Below are 11,257 nucleotides of genomic sequence, written 5' to 3'. Positions count from 1 at the left end.
CGCCCTTCCTTTTCTGCTCTTTGGCAATTTGTACAAGTTGCTCTTATCCCAAACACAGAGCTTTCCAGTCACTACTCTATTTACTGTAATTTTAGCTCAGACACAACCAAAGACTCCCACCCTGTCTGGAAGCCTCTGTGAAGGGAAAAAAATAAAATAAAATAAAACAAGACTAAACTATTTTAGTCTGCTTTTCCTTTTTCCTCAGACTTGGGTGTTTTCCCAAGTGGCTAACTCTCTGGAGCCATGAGAAGGGTGAACCTGTCTTCTTGTATGCTACAGACTCAATCATGGCAGATATATTAACTTTCAAGTGGGCAAACTTCCCTATGATAAGCTAGCTTGGCATTGCAACTGATTGCTCAAAGAGAAGGGGGTGCTATCTTTTTTATTATTTTAAGTAAGGTGACAGTATGACCTGCTGGAAATACCTGCTGGAATATACCATCTCTCTGCCTTATTCTACAGGGCAGCCTTTGGATTTGTGGCATCTACTTTGCTTATCATTAGAACCCTAAAGTATTCCCACCAGAGCCGAGTACAAAATAGCAGCTCAAGGACATACCCTTAGCCTGGTAGGGTTGCCATATTTTGAAGAGCAAAAAAGAGGACACATTTGCTGACTTCCACTTTTAACTATGGATCACTATGATTACTCTGCCCAAGAAAAAGAGGACGTGTCCTGGGAAAAAAAGGACATATGGCAACCCTAACAGAGTGCCTCTGACCACATGCTCAGCCCAGGAATTTGTTTTCGGTACCAGAACTGAGACGCAAGCTTATTCTTAGGGGGTTTTTTAAGGGGGGGGCAGGACATATTAATTGGTATAGGATGAAACAGAAAGTTTCTTTTCAGGCATCTGTAAAGCTGCATCCTGAAACAGGAAGTCACTACTTATCTGAAATAGTTGGCGTTCCTGGAACTGAAATGCACCCAGGGAAGAAATGGCTGGTTTGGCTGTCAGAGTGGTTTGTTTATATCCTTTTAAGCATAATGCATTAGTGAATGGTTTGATCAAGGGAACCTGAGCAATATTTGGGGGAGGTAGAGGTGTTAATTACTTGCACTCTGCTTTTTAAAGACCACCCCCCTCAAGTAGCAAAGGTATTATGCTAATATTACAAAGGTTGGACACACACACACACACACACACACACACACACACACACACACACACTGCCGAGTGATGGCAAATAACACCAGTGGCATTTTGGAGAGTAACATAAGCAAGAAGGGATGGGATAGGGCAGATGTAACATGAGTAGAAATGTAAAATTTTCAGAAATTTTGAAGCTCAGAAAAAACCAGAAATTTTCAGAAAAATTGCAAAAAATGCTACATTAGCACTTCTTTTTTCTTTTCCAGATTGAAAGTCATTCTGTTACTTTAGAAACATAAAATATAACTATAGACAATTTTAATGGGCATAAAATTATCACAACTAGCATATTAAAAATATAGTCTATCCAAACAATAATTACAAACAGAATTTACTTTTAAGATAATATTTATTTGTATTTGTAACAAATGGAGCAACAATCTCCTGAACTGTTTACTGGTTTATGTGGAACAAAAAAACAACAACAAATTTTAAAAATCCAGAAGTAACAATTATTCATATTTCCTCTTCACAGTATTTAAAAAAACATTCTCATAAAAAGAACGGAAGAAGGAAGTGGGACTAAGTTTCAATGAATGGGCATGAAATTTAATCAGAATCATTTTCTGAGCTGTAATGATCTTCCAGTGCTTTGAGGCCTAGTGAAGAGGAACAGAACCAATGCATACCGCACACATGCAAAAACAAAACTGAAACCTTTTTCTTTTCAGCACCTCCTAAAGGAAGAAATGTATCATGTTCTTGCATTGGAGAGTTCAGTTTGTAACCTAGGACTTGCTTGTCCTCACAGAAATTAGAATAATCTGATACCATAGATATTTTTTAAAAAATGATTTATAAAATATTTGAACCCCTTATCTTAAAATATTTTATTCATCATGTTAAAATAAAACATTCCATAATCTATTTTTTATTTTTCCAATTTTTCCGAAAAAAACAAAAAAGGCTTCAGGAAAAAAGCGGAACAAAACCGCCCGCCCCCCGAATTTTTCCGGTTTTTCCCCCCGAGCCTTCACATCTCTAAACATGAGATGAATGTGAGAGAGTGCAGGCATGTGCTTGGGTTGTAATCATATATACACAATTACTGTAGAACTCGTTGGGGCTTACTTACTACATATGTGTGCTAATAGAGGGAGATTCATTTCCTAATAAATGTGCACGCTTTGCCAAACAAGACAAGCTGAGGTTTGTCTGCCTAGATATGTACTATACTGAAACTCGCTTAAAAAGAAAATTAAAAAAACCTGGTAAAATTTTTGTTCAGCTTTCTTTTTGTTTAATGAAAGAGAAACAATAAAGATAAAGCTGAGTATGTGAGTCACTTGTCTCTTGCTACCAGAGGAGATGAAGGTTTCAGCTTGTTCCTCTTCATGCAGCCGAAAGAAAGACTGCTTTTCTACCGTACTAAGATATTTGCAGATTAAAAGGCAAAAGGATCAGTTTTTGGAATACTCCACTGATGTTGCAAACCCCCTTGTTAATAGACATGTCTTGCTTTGTTACCTCATTTTAATTAATCATAAAACAACGACAGCTGCCAAATATGGAGTCTGGACCCAGGCCTGCAACTGAGTTGAAACCCTTAAAATATACTATTTATGGTACTTGAGGTTTAAAGCTTCAATTTCTTGTATAAACCTTGCCTTTCCTAAGAATTATGCCATGTGTGTGTATAAGCAGATTTATCTTGACTTCCAGAGGTGCTCCAGCCCTCCTACAAGCAGAATTCACATTTGTATATGTTTTGAAAAAGCAATGAGGTGGCTATGTTGCTTTTTCATACAAATGGTCCTTTGCTGTCACACTGAGAAAAACAGGTTTCCTAATAATGTATATAAGGCAGGGCTTGCCTCTGACTATATATACCCCACATAGCTGTATTGGCCTTTTCTTACACTTTTCTTATTTACAGAGCTGGTGTGGCAAAAAGCCATAGAAAAAGTAGATTCCTCGTGAGGTGCCGACAGTGAGACCATGTCCTCCACCGTAATGTCCATCTGTCCACTTAATACCTGGTGCAGCATAGGTATATAGAGGCATTTCTACACAGGACTGAAAGCAGCAGAAGAGAATGTCGGAGAGCCAACAACCTATTCCTAGCTGTATTTGTAGAGGGCATTCCATAAAGTCTATGGGTTGGTACAGATAAAACACTACCTGAGGTAGCTGATTTGGGTAGAGCATGGTGCTGATAATGTCAAGATTGCAGGTTCAACCCCTGTACAGGACAGCTACATATTCCTGCATTGCAGGGGGCTGGACTAGATGATCCTTGGTGTCTCCTCCATGGAGAGACCTGGTCTGAATAAAGATATTGGATTCTTATCTCATTATACATGATAAAGCTATCTTTAGCCATCTCACCCCTTGCTTTTTCCTGTAAGACCAATTGCAGTCGTTAACAGTCGTCAACAGTCAACCACCCATTCCCACCCCCTTCTGAGTAAAACCCCTCCCCACCCTCTCACTATATATAAGCGTCTGGTGACTTCTGTTTCAGTGTATCTGAAGAAGTGTGCATGCACACGAAAGCTCATACCAACGACGAACTTAGTTGGTCACTAAAGTGCTGCTGGAAGGAATTTTTAAATTTTGTTTCGACTACGTCAGACCAACACGGCTACCTACCTGTAATTATATTTCTGTTGCATTCACCCCACTTCAGCAGCTTCCTTCTCAATTCCAGTTTGCCGTTGTTTAAATATTCACATTTAACTTATTTCCCACAAATGCCAGCCCTTTCCCCTCAGGGAAGTCCCACCCTAGAACATATTCTAAGCTCCACTTCTGTTCTTCCATCCCTATATGGGCCATGGACACACACACACACCACACACCACACTCCAGTTCTACACAGAAGAGGCTTCTTGGCCTGATAGGAGACTACTTGTGACAGGAGGAGGTTTGGTGTGTGTGTGTGTGTGTGTGTGAGAGAGAGAGAGAGAGAGAGAGAGAGAGAGAGCGCATCTGGGTGTGTGAAGCAGAGGAGTCAGAAGATGCTGCAACACCAGGAAGGAAGCAAAAAAGAAAGGCCTGGCTCCATCTAGTCTTAAGTTAGTGCCACCTAGGGATTAACCCATAGCACAGTATTTTCCTCACAGGGCCATTTCATGTTATGGGCCTAAACAAAGAATCTCTCTTTTCTCTCACAAACACACAAACACCCACCTACACGCTTCCAGCCTTTGAATGGGAGCAGAACTATTTGGGCCTCTTTGATTCATCACAGGTTACATATTGAGTCCACCCCCTACATTTCCCTGAGGCTCTTCTGAAAACTCTCATCTATTGACCCTGAATTACCTCACTAGGCCCAGGGCTTTTTTTTGAGCTGGAGCTCAGTTCCGGCACCTCTCAGGTGGGCACCATTGCTATTATAAGAGAATGAGGGAGGCGTTCATGGTGAGTTCCGGCACCTCTTTTTCTAGAAACATAGCACCAACTAGACCTTTCAGGAATATTTCAGCTACAACACAGCTTTGCAAACTCTAGGGATCCTTAGTTGTTCGCTGGGGCAGCTGGATTCTCTGACGAAATCAGTTGTGATTTTTTTGTGTGTGACAGCTATGCAGGTGAGACACTGACCTGTCACAGGAGCCCTGAGGGAGGAAAAAGTTGACAACTCAAGTAGACAGGAGGGAGCCAAACAAGGTTTCCTTTCTGTGTCTCTAGCTGGCCATGCCCCCGTTTCCCCTGAGCCTCCTTTCCCTGAGGGTTTTCACTCCTTAAAAACCTTCCACTAACAACTGTCTCTTTTCACTCAGTCACCATGTCCTTTTGTGAAATCACAGGCCGTTCTCAGCTGATGGCAACAGCTAGGGGAAGCATCAGCATAACTTCCCCAGACTTGACAATTGTGGGGCACCTTAACATCAGTTTATTCATTCATTACTTACTTCTCGCTAGGCAACATTTCATGAGTACTGATACCGGGCAAGGGAGCATAACATAATGTTCAGGTGTTTGATCTTCCATTATCTGTCTTTGAAGAAAAAGATAGCATGCACACTACAGCTAGATGCATTTAGAAAGCCATTTTGTTTAGAAATATAAGCAGGCTTGCTAAAGTGTGGCAGTTCTCTGCATGGCTTTCACAGCTGTACTTGAAAAAACCTAACCAACGTCAGACATCCCTCAAGGTGGAAAAAACCCCAAAACTAGGAGAGAGATGGCTACCACCCAACAGCACCCCCCAGGCACCACCACTGGCTTCAGCCTGCCAACTTCCATTGGTTTAATGTATTCATGGATACCAACCAGTTTCCTTTCACACATCACATTGATGCACATACACACATTTGCCTCGACCATTCACCCTCCAAACCTCCCATTCTCACACACAAGCATACACCAGCCAGCATCCATGAAGAATGCCGATGGACACATTCACTCGCCATTCATTCACATTCGAATTCACAAATATCCACCAGCTTCTGAAGGTGAATTTCAACCAGCTTACATCCGCAAATATCTGTCTGCTTCAGACTTGCAGCATCCACCAGCTTCTGAAGGTGAGCTGCAGTAGCTTTCGCCCAAGAATATCTGCCAGCTTCTGCTAAGTCCATCACTAGACATTGGCTAACTTCAGACCTTGGATATCATCCACCTTGAAGCAAGTGAACTTGCCTGACCGTCACACCATAGCACCTTGCAGCTAGATGATCACCCCCACCTACCAGTTCACCTCCTCCCAGAGGAATACTGTAAGACAAGGTAATGCTGACTATTATAGCTGAGGTTGCCATGCACTTTGTTGACAAGGTGGTAGTCCATAGCCAATGGCAGCAGCTGGGGAGGCGTCATCATAAACACAGGTCTCACAGTTGTGGCTGCAATGATTTATTTGTGTGTTTTATTATTTAGATGGTTTATAGGCCACCCTTCATCTGTACTGATGGGGCCTGACTGGCAAAATGAGAAGGAAGGGAGAAAAAGAACAAGAGATGGGGAGCTGCTTCCCAGCTTGCTATCCATCTCTTTTACAAATGTTTAATGCAAATAAGTTATTGCATAACTTCTCTGGAAAGTTCATATATTTGACTAAATGTGTGTGCACACACATTTTTAAAAAGTATTCATATCATTCAGATAACTGTTTAGCTGTCATGGTTTTCAGTCTACTTTTACCTGGATTGCCATGGACTGGGATGGTTGTGTGAAAGCTGCCCACTTGACTTTCCCAGACCATTGCAAACCACTTGAAAATCTGTGGTTACAATGGCATATTACAATGTGATATTGGCACATCTTATAACAGGTGACTCTTGAAACCAGCTCAGTTCATGGCAGTGCAAATGAATCAGTACAGGCTGATAATAATAATAATAATAATAATAATAATAATAATAATAATAATAATAATACCCAGGCAGGTGTTACAGGCTCAGCCATGTGACTCCTGAGCATGTGACTTTTGCAAACCCAAAAGAAACCAGTATCTACAGGGGTTGGCTCCATTTCAACAATTGTTGGAAGATTTATTCCTTTTGCATAAATTGTAGAGTTGTTTGTTGCAGCTTGAAGAGTTTTCTTTTTTTGCCAGCCTCAGCCTATTACCTGCACCCCTTTTATGCTTGGAAATGTTCCTCATGCTGAGAAGGTAATGGGTGGAGTTGCAAGGAGTCAACCTCTTCTCCAACAGCTGGTTTCTTTACATGACAAGCTGGAATGCTGTTCAATGAGTGCTTATCTGTCTCTCATTGGCGGAGTCTTTTGCCAAACTATCCAATCAAGGGAAGTAATAATACCACTGTATTCTGCTCTGGTCAGACCTCACCTGGAGCACTGTGTCCAGTTCTGGGCACCACAGTTCAAGAAGGATACTGACAAGCTGGAACGTGTCCAGAAGAGGGCAACTAAAATGGTCAAAGGCCTGGAAACGATGCCTTATGAGGAACGGCTTAGGGAGCTGGGTATGTTTAGCCTGGAGAAGAGAAGGTTAAGGGGTGATATGATAGCCATTTTCAAATATATAAAAGGATGTCATATAGAGGAGGGTGAAAGGTTGTTTTCTGCTGCTCCAGAGAAGCGGACACGGAGCAATGGATTCAAACTACAAGAAAGAAGATCCCACCTAAACGTTAAGAAGAACTTCCTGACAGTAAGAGCTGTTTGGCAGTGGAATTTGCTGCCAAGGAGTGTGGTGGAGTCTCCTTCTTTGGAGGTCTTTAAGCAGAGCCTTGACGGGCATATGTCAGGAATGCTTTGATGGTGTTTCCTGCTCGGCAGGGGGTTGGACTGGATGGCCCTTGTGGTCTCTTCCTACTCTATGATTCTATGATTCAACTGGCTGAAGTGCTGAGGGAACAAAAAGGGCAGGAAGGGAACGGAACACAATAAGTTAGCCCAGTAGACACTGACTCTGCAAGGGCTTGATGCTAGCTTGCTTCACACAACATTAACTCATAAAGAGTTTAGGCAATTTCCAGCTAGTCATTTTGTCTGAGAACAGTCAGAATCTTGCTGGTGCAACACTGAAAGTTTATTCTGCCTTGGTACAAGCTTACATGTGGTAACTTAAACACATTTTTTATTCTTCTCAAAGTTTAATTTTAAAACACAGCTGCTCTTGAACCTATGAAGAACACCAAAGTATTAATTCTTATTATACTGTGCCAGGTTCTTATTGGTTGCTTGCCTAGTTTTCCAAGTCTTGAGATAAGTTGACTCCTTGCCTGTTCTTAACTATTAACTGTCCTCCAAGCATCCATCTGACCTTGCTTTTGGCCTACACATCAGAGCATTTTGCTGTTTCTTTGTAGCAAACTGAACTTCTCAGATCCACTTAGGGTTACTGGTGTTCAAGGATGCAAAGGAATCTAGCAGAACTGGAAAAAAATGCATTTGTACATGTTTTCCAAAATTATGGATGCCCCCCTCTGAGCAAACGAAAGCTGTTTACTAACTTTATTATGGAAATATTCTGTTTTTCAGTACCCTATTTCAGCTTTGCATAGCTTGGCTCATTGCTGAGAGAGTAGGTACATTTGAAATGTGCCTCTCTGGACCTTCTTTAATTAAAAGCTGTCAGAGAAGGGGTCCCTTTTCATTTGTCTCACTCTTGCTTTGAACAGTGTGATTCTAGAGTTGCTCCTCCCCACCCAATGTAATTCTAGAAATTCAGCAGGTTCTGCATTTTGTCACTAGCAAAGAGAGCAGGGGAGGCTCCCACAGTATCTTCCACAAACTTGGGCAGGAATTCCAGACGGATGTTTGCTCCAATTTTTAAGTAGTACTCCAAACTCTGAGCTGCATTTCCAAATATTTCTGTTCCTTCAATATTCCCTTTGTGCTCTAAACTTATATGTATCATGGAGTTGCATTTGCTTCCATAGCAGCTGTCTTGATTTACACATTTATAATTAAGTTTTCTGCCTGGAACTCTTTCAGAATACTACCTTTGGGGGCTTTGCTTGCCGATAACATGTTTTCTAAGTGCCAGATGAGCAGGGACAGTTCCTGGTCCCTAATTGTGAGCACACCTTTAGATGAACGAAATGAAAACAAACTTTTATTGTTTGTTTGACCGAATCTACCAAAATCATACCAAATTATTTGCTCAGTAATTTACAGTAAAGTGATATGGCCAGTATATGACCATCCAAATTTCCCCAGCTGAATGACTTAGATCACTATCTACAAGTGGGTGTGGTTAAAATGACAATCTTGCATGAAACTAAATTAAATTTGAAGCCATGCAGCTAAATCTCACAAACACTAGGCTACTAAGAGCACTTTCAGACTATTCAGACATTTTGCAATACGGATAGTGTGAATTTATTAATTACATTTTTATATTGCCATTCATCTGAGGATCACAGGGCAGTTTGCAATATAAAAACACAAAAATACATACCATAGTAACAAACAGAAACAATACTCACCCCACAGTTTAAGAAGCCATAGATTGATTAATTAGCCAAAGGCCTGGGAAAAGATGAATGTTTTTGCCTGGTGCCTAAAGATATATAACGAAGGCACCAGGCGAGCCTCCATGGGGAGAGCCTTCTGCAAGTGGGGAGCCATCGCAGAAAAGGCCCATCTTCAGAGGCAGCCCTATGTATAACGTGTTGTGGTAATCTAACCTAGAGGTTACCAGAACATAAACAACTGATGTTAGGCTATTGCTGTCCAGTTGGGGGTGCAGCTGAACCACCAACCAAAGCTGATGGAAAGCACTCTGCGACACTGAAGCCACCTGAGCCTTAAGTGACAGCAGTGGATCCAGAAGTACCTTCCAGTTATGTACCTTCTCCTTGAGAGGGAGTGTGAATGCTTTTGTTGAGATTCCTGCATTGCAGGGGGTTAGACCATGATTGTATAAGAGCAGGAAACTTTCTATCCACCTAGTCAAGGAACCAACCACTGGCACATAGCTGCCAAGTTCCGGCCTGAGAAATAAGGGAGTGGACTGGAAGTAGCAGACCGGAAGTAGCGCTGCTGCCATTTTGGAATTGGGCAGAGCATGCTCAGAAGCTACTTTTGATGCTGCTCTGCCCTGTTCCAAAATGGCCGCTGCACCAGAAGTCGCGCTGCAGCCATTTTGGAACTGGGCAAAGCAGCATCAAAAGTCGCTTCTGAGCATGCTCCGCCCAGTTCCAAAATGGCCACCGCGCCAGAATAAACCGGGGAAAACAAAAAAAATTCATTTTTTCAGCTGGGAACAGCTGGAAAAACAGGGGTTTCCCGGGGAATACGGGAGACTTGGCAGCTATGCACTGGCAGTGTCTCACTCTTATCTGTATTGCGCTTCAGTATATTGGCTCTTATCCAGGCCATTACAGAGGCAAGACAATGGGTCCAGCACATCCACTGTCACATCCACAGATGTAAAGAAGTAGAGCTGTGTGTCATCAGCGTATTGCTGACAACGTAATCCAAAACTCTGGATGACCCCACTCAGCAGTTTGATGTACTTGTTAAACAGTATGGGAGATAAAATTGAACCCTGAGGATTTCCACATTGAAGGCTCCGTGGGGCTGAACAGCAGTCCCCAAGCACCACCCTTTGGAAATGACCATCCAAATAGGATGCTACACACTCCTAACTCAGATAGTCGCTCCAAAAGGATACCATCATTGATGGTATCGAAAGCCACTGAGAGGTTGAGAATAAATAGGGACACATTTCCCTCTCCCCATATATGTCATAGGGTGACCAAAGCAGTTTCTTTGCCAACGGGCCTAAACCCTGATTGAAATGGATATAGAAAAATCTGTTTTTTCCAAGAGCCCCTGCATCTGGTCCACGACCACCTGCTCAAGAACTGTGCCCAAGAAGGGGAGATTGGCAACTGACTGGTAATTAATTAGATTTTCCAAATCCAGGAAGAGTTTATTGAGCAGGGGTTTTACCAGTGCCTCGTTCAAGCAGGCAGGGGCCACCCCCTCTCATAAGTAGACATTAACCACCTTTCTGGTCCAGCCCACTGTCCTTTCCCTGCTAGTTTTTATCAGCCAAGAGGGACAAGGGTCCAAAGTGTAAGTAGTCACCCTGACTGATCTAAGCACCTTGTCCACATTCTTCTACTTAACTGACATTCATCCAACATAACACGGCACGATTAGACAGCACTCTTGTCACTTCTCGAGGTTGATCTACTGTAACAGTGGAGTCAAGGTCATGGTGGATACAAGCAATCTTATCCTCAAAATGCTTTGCAAACAAGTCACAGCGAGCTACCGTCAGTTCTGTCACCTTCTCTGGACCAGACTGTAAAAAACTCTGCACTACCTGGAAAATCTCTGCCAGATGGCACAATGAGGATGCAATGTTTGCCTCCTTTGCTGCCTTCACTGCCATTAGGTAGGCTTGATGATGAGCCCTCATGAGTGTTTGGTTGCATTCAACTGGAGTTTTCCTCCACTCGCATTCAAGTCATGTCCCAGCTTGTTTCCTTGCCCTAAGCTCTGGAGTATACCAGGGAGCCAAATGGGTTTCACAAAACAGGAGAGAGCATTCAGGATGATCGTGTCAACAGCCCTACCATTTGGATGTTCCGGAGGTTGATCAGGGCTTCGACAGGAGCACCAGTCATAGCAGCTGGAAAATCCCACAGAGCCATCTGGAAACCCATTGGATCCATCAGCCACTAGGGGCTGTCCAGCCTAAGAGATTTCCATGCATGCATGCG

General features: G+C 42.5%; 1 pseudogene; it reads right to left on the bottom strand.

Annotated features, from left to right (window-relative positions):
- Positions 1-10,307: 10,307 nt before the first annotated feature.
- On the bottom strand, positions 10,308-11,209 carry LOC148686810 (uncharacterized; annotated as a pseudogene).
- Between the last annotated feature and the right edge of the window lie 48 nt (positions 11,210-11,257).

The sequence above is a fragment of the Zootoca vivipara genome, chromosome 2 (genome assembly GCF_965207765.1).
Source record: "Zootoca vivipara chromosome 2, rZooViv2.hap1.1, whole genome shotgun sequence".
NCBI classification, from domain to species: Eukaryota; Metazoa; Chordata; class Lepidosauria; order Squamata; family Lacertidae; genus Zootoca; species Zootoca vivipara.
The sequence above is the reverse complement of the archived record's forward strand: the minus strand, read 5'-3'. Positions and strand labels throughout refer to the sequence as shown.